This window comes from Protopterus annectens, chromosome 12.part0 (genome assembly GCF_019279795.1).
Source record: "Protopterus annectens isolate FY-2018-M chromosome 12.part0, PAN1.0, whole genome shotgun sequence".
NCBI classification, from domain to species: domain Eukaryota; kingdom Metazoa; phylum Chordata; order Ceratodontiformes; family Protopteridae; genus Protopterus; species Protopterus annectens.
This window is the reverse complement of record NC_056746.1, coordinates 602,390,451-602,400,450: the sequence shown is the minus strand read 5'-3', so window position 1 is coordinate 602,400,450 and position 10,000 is coordinate 602,390,451. Positions and strand designations below refer to the sequence as shown.

Sequence of the window (10,000 nt, the reverse complement as noted above, 5' to 3'; positions counted from 1 at the left end):
CTCAATTAAAAACAAACATCCTTTAAATATTAAAGCAGGTGTGCACAGTGTAATTACATTTTAAAGGTTAAAGATCTGGTGTTAGAAAATGACCTGGGCTCTTCTTTAGTTTTTTGCAGCGGTAACTGTCAATCAAAGTATGTTGTATATCTATATGTTGTATATATTAGTATTTAAAATATGTTTGGTTTTAATTAAGACATTCTGAAGAAGTCCTGATGGGTGAAAGTGCTCAATTTGTTTTAAAATAAAGGATATATTTTTTTATGGACAATACCACTGGTCGGTTTATTTAAGTCGCTAGCATTACTTATTCTGTTTTATTATAATAATCCTATAAATGTAAATACATATGTATATCTGTGTGCGTATATATAAATAAATAAATGTGTGTGTGTGTGTGTGTATGTGTGTGTGTGTGTGTGTGTGTGTGTGTGTGTGTGTGTGTGTGTGTGTGTGTGTGTGTGTGTGTGTCTGTGTGTGTGTGTATATATATATATATATATATATATATATATATATATATATATATATATGATTATATAATTATATATGTATAAATATATATATATATATATATATATATATATATATATATATATACACATATATACATACATACATACATTCCCACGTATAGATATATACAGATATGTATATGTGTGTATATATCTGTATATAGATATATTTATATATCTATCTCTCTCTCTGTATAAATATGGGTCTACCTGAAAACACCGACATGCCAAAACACCGACAACGAAATAACTGACACAAAATAACCGACAAACAAAAGAAAGTTCAAAAACATGAAACTTCACATGCCCAACAAACCAAAATCCTGACAATCAAAAAAACAAATACCTTTCCCATAAAACACACACACAACACAAGCACACCAAAATCCTTACAAACCTACGCTAAACCTTACATACACAACTATCTATGCACTAACCTTAATGCAAACCCTAACCCTAAGGTCCGTCACTATCGGACACTTACCTTACCCATACCCTAACCTTAACTCACTTAATCCGCCTCTAACCCTTAACTCTGTCACTATCACACACTTACCTTACCCGCACCCTAAACCTAACTCACTTAATCCGCCCCTAACCCTCAAGTCCATCACTATCGCACACTGACCTTACCCGCACCCTAACCCTAACTCACTTAACCTGCCTCTAAACCTAAAGTCCGTCACTATCACACACTAGCCTGACCCGCACCCTACCCTAACGTCTGTCACTATCATACGTTTACCTTACCCAAACCCTGATCCTAACGTCTGTCCCTATCGCGCACTTACCTTAACATGTCGGTGTTCTCAGTGTCAGGTTTCTCAACTGTCGGTCTTTGCCGTTGTCGATCTTCTGGTGTCGGTGTTCTCGTCAGTGGTGTTCTGGACTTTCATCCTTTTCAGGTCGACCCATATATATATATATATATATATATATATATATATATATATATATATATATATATATATATATATATATATATATATATGGATTCCTATTACAAGAACGAAAGTTCACTACTTCGAACTTGTAATAGGAAGCCTCACTTTAACGAAAGTGAACTTTTGCGCAAGTGCACTTTACTGAAAACACCGCAGCACAGTGGAGGACATAAAAAACAAGCTATGTCCTACACTATGGTGCGATAGTCACGGACCTTAGGGTTAGGGCACGGGTTAGGGTAAGGGGAATCGTTAGTAAAGCTATCCCCTTACCCTAACCCATGCCCCAACCCTAAGGTTTGTGACTATCGTACAACAGTGGAGGACATTGCTATGTCCTTCACTGCGCTGCAGTCGTCATGGACCTTAGGGTTAGGGCATGGGTCATGGTTAGGGGCTATCTCCTTACTATGACCCGTGCTCTAACCTTAATGTCTGTGAGTACTGCACGGAAGTTCAATACAACAGCCGATCGTTGTACTGAACTTCGCGTAAGTGCACTTTCGATTAAGTGCACTTTCGCTGCAGTGAGCATTCCATGCACTATTTCGAATTATTGAAAATTCGATCTAGTGTATGGAACCCATATATATATATATATATATATATATATATATATATATATATATATATGTATAGACCACTATCAAATGATCAAAGTTCCAAAAATTCGAAAATCATACAGTGAGGACCATATAACTGAATTTTCAGGAATTCAAACATTAAAAAAAATAAATAAATAAAAAACAAAAAGTTTTTTTACATTTTTGCAGAGTGTCAAGCTTCCCTACATCCCCCACACACCCTGCAAATTAAATGTAACAACTTTGAGATCGCACTACAGTGACAAAAAGGGTTTCCCTATCTGTGCTGTACCACAGTTTCCATTCAAAACGTTTGAAGTTTCAAAACTTCTATCATTGATCAGCTGATTGGGTTCCCTATATAAATAAATATATATATATATATATATATATATATATATATATATATATATATATATATATATATGTATATATATATATATATATATATATATATATATATATATTGACATTTGGTAACCGGGAAAGTCTTACTGGGTCAAGGACCCATTTTCAGCAGAAGCCCGAGGATATATCAATTGTCATATTACATTGGAAAAAGGGGGGAAAGTGCTTGCACAATTCATACAGCAAACTGAAATCTATAAGAAAACTAACACCAATGATCACAAAATGCTACACTTTCCATATTATCAGAAGTGCAGGTGGTAGTATATGGCATAGGCTATCATAAGATGGAGTGTTATTAAATCAATTGTTTTCTACCATTTATGTTTGGAAGAAGTGATAGCTCAACTGAAGATAACCCATATTCTCACTCACACACACACACACACACACACACACACACACACACACACACACACACACACACTTGTGTGTGTATATTTGTGAGTACAGGGTGTCAAGAGAGTTTGCAATGGCTATAATTTATGTGTCCAACAGCATCAACTTGAAATTCATTACTGTGGTCATTTTTTATGCAGTTGTTCATTCATTCATTTTATCATAATCAGATACCTGATGTGCATACAGTCAATCAAATGGCTGTACTTGGTGGGTGCTAATGTGTTGCAATTTAATTTTCTGACAGTAATGATCTGAAATACACTCCTGTGCCTGTTTTGTATTTTAGTAATTTAGGATCAGACATATGAGATATCCACATTCACTGAAGTGGATAGAACTGCTGATGATGTGTTTGTGTGTGTGTGTGTGTGTGTGTGTGTGTGTGTGTGTGTGTGTGTGTGTGTGTGTGTGTGTGTGTCTGTGTGTGAAGATGTGTGTGGTTGTATAGGGTCACACTGTATGCATCTGACAGCAGTGAACTGACATATATTACTATGGCTATTATTTGTGTATTTATTCATTCATTTGATTAAAAGCAGACATTTGAGGCATACACAGTAAAGTGGGTCTATGTAGTGAGCCTATCTGTATGTTTGAGGGAATTGTAAAGTATTGCAACACATACACCTGACAAAAACGTAATGAAATACATAATTGTGGTTATTATTTTTATGATTATTCATAATTTAATTGATAATTATTCATAATTTCATTGGTAATTAGTGGGTACACAAAATGAGGAGAAGTAAGACTTTTACTAAGTCTCCACAGTCACAGACCAGTTTCAACTAAAGGCCTTTTTCAATGTAAAAATAATTTTTACATTGAAAAAGGCCTTTGGCTGAAACCAGTTTGTGACTGTGGAGACTTATTAAATGTCTTAATTCTCATTTTGTGTGCTGGCTGATTTTTTGATATTTGGACTGTCTTTTTTGAGCCATTGCACTTGCCGTCTGAGCTGAAGATCTAGGTGTTGGATGTAATTAGTGTGTACACGGTTTGCAGGCATATGAGTGAACAGCCGATGTACGAACGTGAACATGTCGAAAGCAGAATCCTAAGATCACAATATGTTGAATCTTCAGATGCCGAACCCGGAATTATCGAACACCGGCCAGGCTAATATTCCCCCCTCTCGACCCATGGTAGTGCGATCAGGAATTTCAAATTTGACATTGTGTGTGACATTACGAGCGTTTGCGCCTACGAGTTTCGACATTACAATTTGGCATTACAGCCATTTGACATTCGGTCGCGCGACCAAATGCATATGTGTAAGGGGAGGTGTAATTGGGAACACTGTATGCATCTAACAACAATGAGGTAAAATATAAAACGATGGGTAGTATTTACATTTTTATTCATTCTTTTGGTCAGAGTCAAAAAGGGTGTCACATGAACCATCACTTTCCAAATTTATGCTTGTTTAGCACTAAAATATGCTTAATTGTTATATTTATAAAAATATCTTGGGCGGTGTTTGTTTGCAAATATTGCAGAATAGCATTTCATGGTCACAGTTAGCGTATTAGTCAACAAAGGCTCCTAACCCAGAGGAGCTTATATACTACTTCATGGTATGAAATGAAAGGGTAAATAATGATGGAAAACTACACTGATAACTAATGTATAACTCCCACTGCTTAGTAATTATTGTTTTTTACCAATAAAATATGCACAAATATAGTTCATAGGTAGTTTTATACATATATATATATATATATATATATATATATATATATATATATATATAAAATTTATTTATTATTTATTTTTATTTTACATTTGTTAACCGGGATAGTCCGACTGGATATATGTCCATTTTCAGCAGAGGCTTGGGGAGAAAAGCTCCAACAAAAAGCAACAAAAACATACAGAAAATTCAAAAATAATGTACAAAAGTATAGGGTTGCTTGAAGAACCGACAAAATACATTTTAGAACATGGAGTCAGAAGTTGACATTCATAATATTGTAATAGGAACCACAAGCTTACATCGTTAGTAAATGAGAGTGAGAATGTTTTAGTTAGAAGGAGAGAATTATGACTAAATACGTTGTGTAGAGTGAGGATTAGCCAGGCTTGGTGCAGTAGCAGTACCTTTTAGACCCCAGGTGTAGTTTGAGCTTGGCTTTGAAGTGATTCAGGGAAGAAATTGAGGTAATCTCAGGGGGTAAAAGGTTCCAGATTCTACCTAGGGAGTTGGACAGGAGAGAGTCACCGGCTAGGTTATTAGTTTTGTAAGTCTGGATGAGGACTTTGTTGGAAGAACGAAGTGGTCGTGGATTGTTGTGCAGGGTGACTAGGTGTTTGAGTGAAGGGGTGTTTTCAGGGGTGTATATGACTTTGTGGGCTATGATCAGTTGGTTGTATAGCACTAGACTAGGAAGTTCGAGCCAACCAAGCTGAGTTAGATTAATGCAGTGATGTGTTCTAAAAGGGAGTCCAGTGGCGAATCTGGCAATGTGATTGTAACAGGTAGTAAGTTTGTTTAGATTGGACTTATTGTTATTTAAAAGAAGAGGGGATGCGTACAGAAGAGAAGAGAGAAGATGAGAACGGGCAATGGCTACTTTGGCTATGGGAGTTAGAAAGTTCTTTAATCTGTACAGTGAACCTAGTTTTTTATTGATGGTTTTGATCAATTGGTTAACATGTAGGTCAAACTTTAAGTGGTTGTCAATAGTGACACCTAGAAGTTTAGTAGATGGGTCAGGAGAGATGATTGTGCCATCTTTGGATTTGATTGTGAAGTTAATGGGGAGGGAATTTGTGTTGGTAGGAATATAAGCATTTTAGTCTTTTTGGGGTTTAGAATCAGGCGGTGGTTGGATAGCCAGTTTTCTATCATGTTGAAGGTTGTTTGGGTACTTAGCTGCAACTCTGTAGGGGATGTAGCTGAGCAAATCAGTGTTGAGTCATCTGCGTATTGCATGCAGTTAATTTTAGGAATGGCAGTGTGAAGATCATTGATGAAGATGGAGAATAACAGAGGACCTAGTATGGTCCCTTGTGGAACACCCAGGTTGTTTGGTAATAGGGTGGAAAGTTTAGAATGCCAGAGTACGGCTTGTTGTCTATCACTTAGGTAGGACTCAAACCATTGAAGTGATTTTAGATTTAGACAGAGTGATTTTAGGGAGTGGATCAATAGTTGGTGATCCACCATATCAAAAGCTTTGGACAGGTCCAGGAATAGGGCTGAAGAGATATGGTTGTTATTACGATGAAAATTAATGGTGTTAGAGAAGGCTAATAGGGCTGTAGTGGTGCTGTGGTGAGGTCTGAAGCCGTGTTGAGTGTCTGCCAGGAGATGGTTGTTTATTAAGTGGTACATGAACTGTTTTTGGATACATTTTTCCATTATTTTGGCTAGGGGAGAGAGTATGGCTATTGGCCTATAATTGGATAGTTCAGTAGATCCTCCCCCTTTATGGAGAGGGATGACATAAGAAATTTTCCAGATATTAGGAATATTAGCTTCTATTAATGTGCGATTTATAAGTACTGAGATTGGATAGGCAATAGCGTCAGCAGATTTTTGTAGGTATTCAGCTGGAAGTTGGTCAGCTGCAAGTGTGGTAGGTTTTAGTTTTCTGAGTAAGGTATGGATAAATGATGTAGCAATTGGTTGGAAGCTAAATTGTGGAAGATTTTTAGAGGTGGAGCTGTTTGGGCTGTAGGAGCTAGGGGGCATGTTGCTGGCTAGGGTGTGGATAGTCTCAGTGAAGAAGCGATTAAAACGGTCTGCAACTTCTTCTAATGGTTTATCGGTGAGGGCCTCAGGTACAGGGGTAGTCTTTTTACCAGGGTGTATTAGATTGTTTAGTCCAGCCCAGAACTTTTGAGGGTTATTTTGGTTAAAGGATTGTAGATTACTGTAGTATTGTTTTTTGTCAAGTAGTGTAAGTTTTTTAGTTTCATTCCTAAGTTGCCTGTAATCAATTTGATCCTGAGGGAGTTTAGTAGTTCGCCATAAAGCCCAAGCTTTGTCTCTGAGCTTAATTTTAAGCCTGGCCTCTTTTGAGAGCCACGGTGCAGTTTTTTGCTTGTTTTTTTTAGAGCGGATGGGTGCATGAAAGTCAAGAATCTCAAGGAATTTTTTGTTAAAGTACTGTATTGCTTCTTCTAAGGGGAGGCATTTTAGCATAGACCAGTTGCAGGATTTTAGTTCAAGTTGGAATTTGGTTAAATCAAATTTTTTTTGTTTCTGACATGTCTTAGTAGAGGTTGGTTGGGGTTGCATACTTTCTGCTTGATTATATATGTGAGATGGTGATCACTTAGACTATCAGAGAGAGTACCATATGTATACAGGTTGGGGTGATTGTTAATGAGTACCCAATCAATTATACTTTCTTTCTGGTTGGGCTTACCAGTTCTAGTTGGAGTGTTAATAACTTGCTTGAATGAATGCAAGTTAATATGAGTGGTAGGAGATTCAGAGGAACAAGTTCTCCAGTCAATATTAAGGTCACCGAGAAGTATGGTTTCTTGGGGGTAATGGATGGATGTCCAATGAAGGATGTCTTCTAGTGTAGCTATATTATTACCTGGGGGAATGTACACACAGATTATGTAGATATGTTTACTGTTATTAAGTTTCAGTTTGGTAGCTAGGATTTCAGAATTATTGGTCTGAGGCGGTTGAATAACATCTGTAGTTAGAATCATTTCAGATTTATATAGTACCGCTACCCCACCCCCTTTTCTGAATGCTCGGTCCAGCCTGTGTATGTTATACCCAGGGGGAAGTATTTCATTATCAGAAGTGGAGGGTTTTAACCAGGTCTCTGAGAGACACAGAATATCAGGGGATAGATCAGCAAGGAGTGCATGAAGTTCATGCAGTTTGTTATTGATACTTCGGATGTTGAGATGACAGGTTAAGAGAGAGTTAGGTGGATGGGGAATTGTAGGGGTGTAGCTTAAGTTGCTGATAGAGAGAGAGGATTTATTAATGTTGGTAGGGCCAGGGTTAGGGTGTATGTCCCCATCAATTAACAGATTGAGTCTAAACTTAGAGATACATTTCATAAATGTATCAATTATTTTACAGTATTGTTTGAGTCTAGGGCTGATTTTACTGGTGTGAGTGTGTTGGGAGTAGGAGCATGATATAAGAAGTGACTTGGTATTACTGATGTGATAAAAGTTGGTATGTTTGGTTTCAGGGTTGCTGGTATGACCATTTGAGGCATGAAGTCCTAGGAGAGGTTGTGTTTCATATAAGGTTAAGAGGCATGGAGCTAGTAGGGTGGGTAGTAGAATGGAGTACCACATGCCTGTAGGGGTAGTGAGTTAGTAGTCCAATATCAGTTGTTGGAGAATAAGGTTTGAGGAAGAGAGGCAGGTAGAATCTAAAGAGTGTAAGTAGCAGAATGAGGAAGAGTGATGTGAACAAAGAGAGATAATTAGTTAAGCAAGAAGGTGTAAGTAGCAGAATCTAAGAGGTGTAAGTAGTAGAATCTAAAGAGTGTAAGTAGCAGAATGAGGAAGAGTGATGTGAACAAAGAGAGATAATTAGTTAAGCAAGAAGGTGATTGGAGCAGAGTGGTGGGGGCGTGACTATATGGTTATAAATGTAGATATAGAAGGGGCGAGTGGGAATAGGGGGCAGGGAGGGGAGCGGAGAGAGCCCGAGCAAAGCGAGGGCGAATGGAGCGGGGCTACACCTACACCAAACAGCTTAAAGCACAGCTAGGTAAGTAATTAGCTGTAAAAGCAGGTAGTTTAACTAAGGTTTTTAGCTGGAATTAATTAATTCAACTAAGGTTGTTATTTGGGAAAAAACCTGGTACGTGAGGGAAATTATTTAGAGTACCTTAGACCCACAGACATCAGTCTCAAGCAAAAAAGTTTTATATTTGTGATCCACCTTGACTCTTCGGTAGAAGCTGCTGTGCTGTATTTGTCTTACTGCCTTGCTCTTATGTATTTCCAGTGGGGAATGGTAGTCGTTCCTTGCTCTGGGCACTTAGAGGGGCTTAGTCGCAAGGGAACTGCACTAGTGTGACTGCTTTTTGTAAGTAGATGATGACTGAAAAAGGTTCCCTGATGTAGACCACCCACCTAAAAAAACTTCTAAGGCATATGGACAAAAAAACACAACACACGAACTGGTGGTTTTAGTGCTTTCATTCATTAAATATTCTAGAACTTCACCAGAAAACAAAAAATGTACAACAGTGCAGAGTTAAATAAAGAATAAATGGTAATAAAAGTGTAATAAAATAGAAACATAACACCCCACTAAGGTTACAGTAACCAATCCTAAATCAAGAGATGCATATTCAATACGTTCGTTGCACAGAGGCAACCCACTGGTTTCAAGGTGAGGCAGTACAAGCTACATGTTAGTTAAACAATATAACCTGTATAAATTCAACAATTCTACAGAAAAATAATAATAGAAAATGGAAACAGTTAGTCTTGCCATCGCAAGATGAACTTTAAGTTCAAATTGTTATTAAGTCCTGGTGCATAGTCTGCTCCCATTTGTAGTTGCCATTTCAGTTCTTTCACTGCTAATAAGGTGCCATAGTCTCCAAAAAAATTCAACCTTTTCCAAGATAATAAACCTAAATTTAGAATAATTATTGCAGGATAAAGCATATCCTGCTAAAGCATTTCTGCAGTCTTTGACTCTAATAGCACCATAATGTTTTTTCACCTGGTCAGACAATTTGAGGCCAGTTGAACCTAAAGGTATGTTCTCATGTGGAAAATGTGTTTGCTGTCAATATATACTTACTGGAGCCAGCTACACTTTCAGACATAATGGTTTTACTGTGTTCTTTCCCTTACAGTATGATTGTAACAGTAAGAACATAGTATACGCAGCTGTGTGTGAAACTTGCTATTATTTTTATATTAGAAAAACTGGCCGCAAATTGTTGAGCAACAATATTTACTTCCACTCACATTTGGGGATAAAACACAGACACTTTTATATTCTTCTTTAACTTAAAAAATCCTGTGTAAAGTAATTAATTTAAATCATTTAATAAATCACAATCTATTATTAAAGCCTTAAATAATTGGAAAAGAGAAATAATGCAGGAAATTACAATTGAACAATATCATAAACTCCAACAGTGATACAGGAGGTTAAGTCATTCTGGAATAGGCTAATTCAATAAAA

General features: G+C 37.0%; 1 protein-coding gene across 1 annotated transcript in view; it reads right to left on the bottom strand.

Annotated features, from left to right (window-relative positions):
• Positions 1–10,000, bottom strand: part of LOC122816739 — a 1,006,513-nt gene that overhangs the window by 912,072 nt on the left and 84,441 nt on the right. The gene's annotated exons all lie outside the window — the stretch shown is intronic.